Source organism: Ceratosolen solmsi, unplaced genomic scaffold, assembly GCF_000503995.2.
Source record: "Ceratosolen solmsi marchali unplaced genomic scaffold, CerSol_1.0 scaffold10, whole genome shotgun sequence".
NCBI classification, from domain to species: domain Eukaryota; kingdom Metazoa; phylum Arthropoda; class Insecta; order Hymenoptera; family Agaonidae; genus Ceratosolen; species Ceratosolen solmsi.
Window position 1 is genome coordinate 21,329,872 of NW_011948412.1, and position 9,218 is coordinate 21,339,089.

Consider the following 9,218-nt stretch of genomic DNA (forward strand, 5'->3'; position numbering starts at 1 on the left):
ACAAAGCCACTGTCATCATTTTCATCGGCGAATAAAACGGAAATAGCGGTCCTAATGAAACAGTATTTATATATTCCAGACATAGCATAATGTATTTAAAACATCAATATTGATTATTTTATGCAAACACTTACGTTGGTTATTGTAGTTTTAATATGGTTTTATAGTTTTATAATGATACAGTAATGTAATGAATTTAGGCTAATATCGTATTATATTTATTAACAATAAAAATATAATTTGTACACATATACTCATCGTACAATTTACGTTTTTCCTCGAGAATAGAAATAAAGTTCCATGAGAAATTCCATGATATAAAAAGAAAATAAGTGCTAATATATTAGAAAATGAAACGTAATTAAATAGATAATGCCGTATTTAATTTGAATAATATGTTGTGCTTCTTATAAAATATTAGCTTCTACGTTACATGTGTTTTGCTCTATTTATGGCTACACTAAAAATCGTTCTGTCCACTTGTATTTTAGATGGATAAAATACTTTTTAATAAAAATAATAATACAAGTGGATATTTGCATACTATTGTATACAATACAATATAAGAAGTTAACAATATATCCGAATGGGAGGCTTCTCAGATGTTGTATTTCCGAAAGTTTACCTGATTTAGCCCATAATTCATCAGGTAGTCCTACCCCAAGGCGGTTCATGCCAAAGAGCATATTTACGGTCGAAGCTTTAGATTTGGGATATTGCTATGTCCTCACTCCCTATGCTTGCAAGAACGAATTCACAGTGGTCTCGTTCTTTAAAACATAGTTTAGTATTTTACAGGAACTAATTACAATCAGGCGTATGTAGACTAATGGGAAATAATAACAACTATGTTGCAAATGTAGCGATTGAGCTAACCAGTGTCATTCAGTCATAAATATTGTTTTGACTTTTAGAAAACCAAATAAAAACGTAGCCTTGATGTAGGCGAATTTCTATGTACGCGCATACAGATGGGGGCGGAAACACTGACATTTTTGCAAAACTCTCCACCGATAACGAACAATGCGCTTGGGGTTGAAATATGACTGATTTACCATGCAGCTAGCAATGAGGTTCAGAAAACAAATTTATTGGTTTTTATGTACCAGGGTGGCGGTGACTGGGGGGGGGGGGTAAATTAATTTAATTTGTAAGGAATTGACGATCTTTATTTTTCTTGAACGAGGGGGAAGGCTTAATTTTATTTGAATGCTTAAATTTATAAAGGAATTTTATAAATATCGTTGTTTGATCATTTTCATTCGACTTACCTAAATTATATTTTAAATATTTTAGAATTTATATATATTTTCACCCACCCTAGAGAGATATTTTATATATTCATATTATTTAATTTTTTAAATTTTATGTTACATTTATCCTTGCTCCAATGAAACAGCTTAAAATTGCAATATTATAATTTCGTAAAAACATATATGCATTTTCAAGACTTTTATATTTAGAATTTCAGTATTATTTATATAACTGAACTAAATAAAAATATTCTACGTATGAAGAATTTTAAAATGTAGTCTATTCTGAAATTCTATAATTATTAAAACTGTTGAATTTAATTTAAAGTTTACGGTCGTTCATCAACATTTTTGAAGAAATTTTGATATTTCAGTTCTTTATTATTAGAAAATACTTTTTTAAAAAATTACAATTTAAAACGTGTACGTCAAGAATTGGAAATTTTAATATTTAGTAACAATATATATTTTCATAGAATATTTTGCTTTACATATGCACAAAAAATTAATGTATAAAATATACGACGAATATAATTTTTTGAACATATCTTTTTGAAAAGCATGTAGTTAACTCGAAGTTATTGCTAAATGCATTCATAATATTAATATAAGCTTAATTGATTTTGTGGCTTTTATTAATTACATTATAATCTAATATTTATAACTTACTTACACTAAAAAGAATCTTTATATGTTTTTAGTAATTAGTATTGTTAAATTGCTATAATGTTAAGAATGGATCATTCAACTAGTCAAATAATTTTGTAAATTTTTCGCATGTTGAAATATATCAATGATTTTACATTATAATAGGAATTTCTTTTATATTCAACAGTAGTTGTCTCTAAGTATTTACTCAAAGTAATTTCATTTTTTGGACAGCAAGAATTATAACAATAATTATGAAAACTTAAAACATCTTTTAATAGGTGAAATCATTTTATTTTTATAAAAAAAAATATATATTAAATATATATAATTTTTACGGATTAACTTCAAAAGAGCATGTTAAAATTATTTCATGATTTTGTTTAATTTGAAAATTTCAAAAGCCGTATATATTAAGTAAACATAAGATATTCTATTTATTGGAAACACCAATAGATAGTAGCGTAGAAATTTTCGACTTAATTAAATTCGGTAAATATATTTTTTCTAATTGCGTTGATACAGAATACGATCACTTATGTGCAAACAATAAAATATTATGAAAAATAATTATGAACCAAATTTAAATAAGATCCGTAAATTCTTGAATTAAATAATCAATGAAATAATTTTTCATTTTTATATATTTGAAGGACAATTATTCATTTAAAAAATACACTCTAAATTGCTTGAAATAATAAATTTATCACTTGCCTGTAAGACATACGCTCTGCGAAAATTTAATTAAGATTCACATTACTTAGAATTCTGTAGATATGTACAATATATATTTGCAGAAAAAAGTGAAAATCTAGAAATATAATAGTAATAAAAAGATTTTTAAAATACCCACTTTTTAAAATCGTATATAAATCGTTGATCAATTTTTTTATTTTAAAAGTAGAATTGTATTTCGATATAATGAAGTAATTTATTTCATGTTTATGAGTAGATTTATTTATTATTAATCGAATTTTTTCTTTTGTATTACTCTTTAAACTACATAAATATTTTTCTTAATAAAAAATGAGAATTTGATATGAAGTTCATAAAACTACTCAATTATTGAATTTGAAGGAATGAAAATAAAAATAAAAGTAATCTGTCCAATTGAATTGAAATTGTAAATTTAATTTGACATGTAAATATTAAATTTATTGTTGGAAAAATTATTTACGAAAATAAAATTCTGTTAGAATAGTACTCTGAATTATTCTTATTTTAAACAAATAGTTAATTTTTTAAAATAAGATAAATAATGTAAATATGATAGAAATTTATGCGATAAACCTTTTTTTAATAAAAATTATATATTTCTAAATGTAAAATTTATATAGCCAATTAAATAAAAGATTTTCCATTAGAGTAGCAATGAAAAATTAATACAAATATTACATCTGAAATAGTTACATTAATTTATTTAATATTTTCGTATATATATTAAAAATGTTACAAAAATATGTAAATAATGGGAAAGGAAATAAAAATTTATTGAATTAACAAACTTGTCATTTTTCAGATGCACGTATATTTTTAAATAAACGAAAGTTTGTAAAAAATCTGTTTGAACTTTCAGTTAAGAAAGTCTCATTTTTCAAGCCGCTCGTAAGAAATGAAATAGATGAAATGTCAGTAATTCTCCCTGTTGAAGCCTGATACTTCATACAATTTCCTATTGATATATATTTCTTTGAGTTTATAATTTCTTGTAATTCTTGTCTCTTCTGAATAAATGGCCTATTAGATTTAAAATGTTTTAGGTCATTTCTTTAATAATAAAGATTAAAAATACAAACACTAACTTTTAAAGTTTTCTAATGGAACTTAAATTATTGTTAGGAATTACAGAAAATTGCATAAATTCTTATATTATGTAAAATACATATGTATGAATTCTTACGAATTAAATTATACACATTAATTTTATAGTACAATACTATTTAAGAAGAGAGAATGTAATTAAAAAGTTGTTTAGTTGTTTTTCGGGACAGGGTACTGATAAATAAATCGCGTATAAGAAAGGACTTGTGGTACTTATTTGAATTTATTTTGTATTAAAACCTTTTTTACTAGTATCTGTTCAACTAATTCAATTTGATAAAGTTGTAGCTAGAAGAACGATGTAACTTTAATTTCTGATTGCGCTCAAACGCGTATTTATTTGCTCACTTTAAATTTACAAGGCTGCGAATCTTTATATTTTTTAGACCGAAATAAATTTTGATTTGTTATTAGCAAAGTAGGTATATCCAAATACCCAATAATCATCATATTTGTAATTTATACATGTTTGCTCCAACAGACCTAATAAACCATAGTCACCACAGACTTTTTACTTAAAGAAAATATGTTCTCACTTTCATACTACACATTTCATTCCCACGTACTGCTACGTGAAAATAAAGTTTATCAATCCATTGTAATCCGCACTATTACTATCCTCGAATTTATGCGTGCGTGGAACATTGTGGATCTTCTCCGATTGATCAATCATCCGTTAAGCGGCGTCAACTTCTCACTCGATTGGTGAAAGAATTGCTGCAGGGCCGTTTCTTCTTCTTTTTATTGCCCATTTTCTTTGCCTAATTGCAACTCTTAGAGTACGAAAGAAACAGAGAGATAGAGAGAGAGAGAGAGAGAGAGAAAATCTATTTACGCAGATGTCAGGAGTTCATGCTGGATTTTGAAAAAGCGAAAAATTTTTCACTTAAAAGAAATTCTATTTATCATTTATTTTTATGGTTTTTCGCATGGTGCACATGCAGTTGAAATGTCATTCGTTATTATTCGACTTTCAATTAATTTGATATCGATGCTTGATAAATATAGCGAAGGAATTGAATGATATAGTATCCGCGATTAATATCCATATGTACATGCATTTGTCATTTGACTTCTAGTATATTTACCTATTAGTTCAACTAAATATTTAGTAGCTATATGGTAGAGAAATATTAATAAAACAATTAAGGTCATTAGTAAAGAATTTGCAAGAAGGGTAGTTTATTTCCGCTGTGACTCAGAAGCAAAAGTCTCCTTCAAATTCAATTATTAATAGTTAATATTCATTGCTCCTAGAAATTCTTATTAAACCAAGCTCAAGTTTATGTTATAAATTGAAATTTTTATCAGCTCGCGGCGAGAACTCCATTCAACAATTAGTATTTCAAGTGCATTGATGAGTAAAAACAATTACTGTCTATAAATCTTATCTGAATTTTCGTGTACGTTTTTAACATTAATTAGTAATATCTCGTAGAACTACATTTTCATGTAGCCTATGTCTGTTCGGTTATAAAACACAAATGAACACATTTTTATTACCGTAAAAATAACATTACATTATAATATTAAAATTATAGTATAGTAAATAACTTAAAAGACAGTCATGCGTGAATGTTAAATTTTCTTGTGAAAAAATACTAAATCTATTTTCGTATGGACGGTAGCGTGAATTTTCTAAATAATATCAAACCAAGGCGGAATGATCCTCAACGACACGTTAAAATGCAAAATTCAATCTTCGGAATGATCAAACATACGGTTATTATCGATAATAAGAGCAGCGCAATATTCAATTGCAACAACCAACATATCGGCCACCTACTAAGAATCTCAAATTCATGGTAAAAAATCCACTAGTCGCCCATCAATCTGTTAAATCGCAATAAGTATTATGTACTCGCGGCTAACGTTTCCATAAAGCGCTGGTTTCGCTACTTTTTACAACGTGCGATTATTGATAAAAATGCGTGATTATATTGAGAATAAACGAGGGAGAGCGCTCGCTACCTAATTTCAGTCGAATGATTCGCATCGATGCAAACAATAAAGGACAGCGGAAAAATCGAAAAATATATCGGGTCGAGGAATACTCGCAACCTTCGGCAGCGCCAGCAACGCCCGGCGAGTCGAAACGAAAGTCTCGGCAAGTCCCCTTCCCAGGGTGAGCCGTCCTCGTCCTCGTCGCCGAGCGGAACGACGCACCGTTACGCGGCTTATGGATTGGGGCTGACGCGCAGCTGCGCCCGAGCGGGAGGGAGAGAGAGAGAGCCATAGACCGACGGAAGGTCGGCAGAGGGGCAGAAGGGGAGGAGATCTGATAGGATCGGGGAGCCCCGGTGGCCGCCGGCTTTACAAAGGATCCTGGGGCGGGCCCCTTCCGCCGTGAAGAGGCTCGTAACTCGAGCCCTGCGGCCGCCCGTGTCCCAGCTGGCCCCTTTTGTTTGCCCGCACCTTTACATCGAGGATAGACCTCGAAGAGGGCTCACGAGGTCGATACGCAATGGGAAAGAATTTCCTTTGCCTGCGATGCATTTTGTTTCCGTAGTGTCGTGAAAATCCTTGGCCATTCTTAACCTGGAAATGAGGGAAAGGCGTGCGCGTCTAACGAATAGTCCTCAATACATCAACTTAAATAACGAAGATAATAATTCGAGCTCGTCTTCACCGTCCCCACAATAAAGCGCCTCGAGACGAGAAGCCTAGCTTTTCGATTTTCGTTCCCTGCGCGCGCAGACGAGGGGCAGGCTAAGCGAGCGAGTTAAGGAAAGAAAGAGGAGACGAGGCCGTGCCAGCCGGCACTGAAATACACAATATGACTGCGTGCCTTACCCCCGACGAGCGCCGAGGACGCACGAGCGTTGGCGAGTCGAGCAGCCTAACCTCAAAATCCAACCGCTCGAAAAAGCTCTTGCGAGAGTGGTCGCGATTGCACGGCGAGGGAGAGTTTCGTACAAAAGCGCGAGGATACGTGCGGCGGTAGCGGTAGCGGCGACGGCAACGGCGGTGGCGCGATAGCAGCGGCGGGAAAGGGGCAAGAGTAGAGTGAAAGGCGCCGTCGGGACGGGGACTTTAGTGGCGAGGTGGCCTCAGGAATTCCTTCGCCGGCGTTCGTTTCTTTTTACTTCTGAGTGGCGGCGCTGCTTGTTGGCCAGCGCCCGCGAGCGATTCAACAACGTCGACACTTTTTCCAAGTGACGTACTTTCGTAGGCCTCCGTGGATGTAATCGTCTGAACGGAGGACGACGGAAGAGATATGCGAAATTTTGAAAATTAATACTCGAAGCAGCTTATTATTAAAGTGTCGTTGTTTTTAGTTTTTGTTATTGTTTATTCTTTTTTTTTCTTTTTGGGAAAAACTTTATTAAAGCAATTAATATTTCAGTAAGGCGCTTGATTTTTAAAATATGCAGCATATCGATATTGGATGTTCCTGCATGTGTATGCGGGCGCCAGCTGGAATATATGAAACTAAACATCATCCTTTAAACCTGAAAATTTTAGTTAACAATATAATTATTCTAATCGTTTATTAAAATGATCTACGACATATTCTAAATGTCGTTGAATATAATCTATGATCATTCGATAATTTGATAATTATTCATAAATTATTAATAATTTGATATAATTTGATAATAATATTACATTCTTAAACATAAATTTCATGAGCGCACCCACGCACACATGCACACACGCGTAAGTAAGTAAACAATATTTTTCTTTTTTTTTAATATTTTGTCTACCTATAAAGCTTTTACTTTTATATACATGTGTTATGTTAATAAGAGGTCGTACTTCTAAACTTAATAGTTTTTAATATTATTTTTATTATTATAGCTCCGAAGGAATAAAAAATAATAAAATTATTAATGAAATTTTCGGCATTCAATTTTATTAAAATTTAACAATTAAATATTTCAGAATACATCAAATTATATATAATGAAACATGTAAAAAATCTGAAAGAAATTAGGCGTATCATCGAAATAAAATTTCATTCGTGCTTTGTAATTTTATTATTCAAATGAATGTACTAAAGTAAAAAAAAATTCAAATTCGGAGTTGCCAAATTCTGTTTGATTCATTTTCTAAAATATTCTTTATTATCATAAAACATTATACATAAGCATATAATGTGCAGTCTCATTTATTTATAACACTTATTATTAATGATGCAATCTTTTGCGCAAGAAATTTACTTTATCCAAAATATTTTCACTCGAACTTTATCTATTTAATATCGAAGTTGTATTAAATGAGAAAAAGTTCATTACGTCCAATCTTGTATTATCTATAACGATTTTTAAAGCCTTACGAAGGTAATAATGTTCATATCATTTAAAATATATTTAATGTCGTATTTCGTAAGCTTACTACATCTGAACTGGATTCATTTGAAATTTGAAAATAATTTATTCTAATTCTCATGTATTTTTGTTAATTTTAGTATTAAAAAATGAATACAGATGCAATTCTAGTTGCAATTGAAATACAAGAACCTCCTTCGCCTTTATTCTTTATATCCGAAAGGAGAAATAGTATGAGATTATTATTGGTAATTGTATTTACAATAGTAGATCCAAATGAAAATGTCAAAATTTTAACATTTTTTTTTAAATATTCTGTTATATCAAGCTTTCGGTACAATTAATCTTTAATGAAAAAAATTCGACATGAATAAAACGTTTAGTGAATTTCGAGATATTCTTTCACTTAGCAATGAACATATTATCTTAACTTCCAAATGTGTATTCATTTAACGTAATTTAACTTTCATACTAGATTCTGTACAACGTTATACTTTACTTACTATACCTACGCTCCCTAACTATCATGCCCCTCTACTCGTTCTCTTGCTTTCTCTTTTTACTCCCTCCTTTCTTCCAGCATCTCCCGTTCGTCCTTTATCCACTTTATTTCCAACAGTCAAGACAGATATTTACTTTTGCTATCTAAAATTTGTTCCCATTTTAATTTCCTGTCCTCGCTTACATTATAACTTTTTATTATCTGTTTTGAGACTCTTTTCCTTTTACTTTTTCTTTCCCATTCAATCTCTGACTCTCTAAGTACTGTAGCTATTTATCGGTTTTTTCATCTTTACATATTCTATCCGATATTCGTATTTACTTAACTTGACGTATAAACGACTTAACAAATTTATAAGGACTTATGGATTCCATCATATATTAAGTTATACATATAACAATATACCGTAAAAGCAGTTATTGTACTACTAATACGTTAGAAATCTCCTTTTCGCATTTCGTTCCCACACACTCACTATCAGTATTATCGTACCAAATAATAAAACAGCTTATTACCTATGCTTCTCTGCAGTCAGATTTTTATTAACTTTCAAATATTACACTGTTTATTATATTACAATATAAGAAAGTTTACAAAATAATCGATTATATGTATTATTAAGCTTGAAAAGTTGGTAATTTATAATACATATAGTCCGATATTATAAGATATTATAAGATATATAATAAGATGTTATAAGATAATTGATAGTCAGTAGATAAT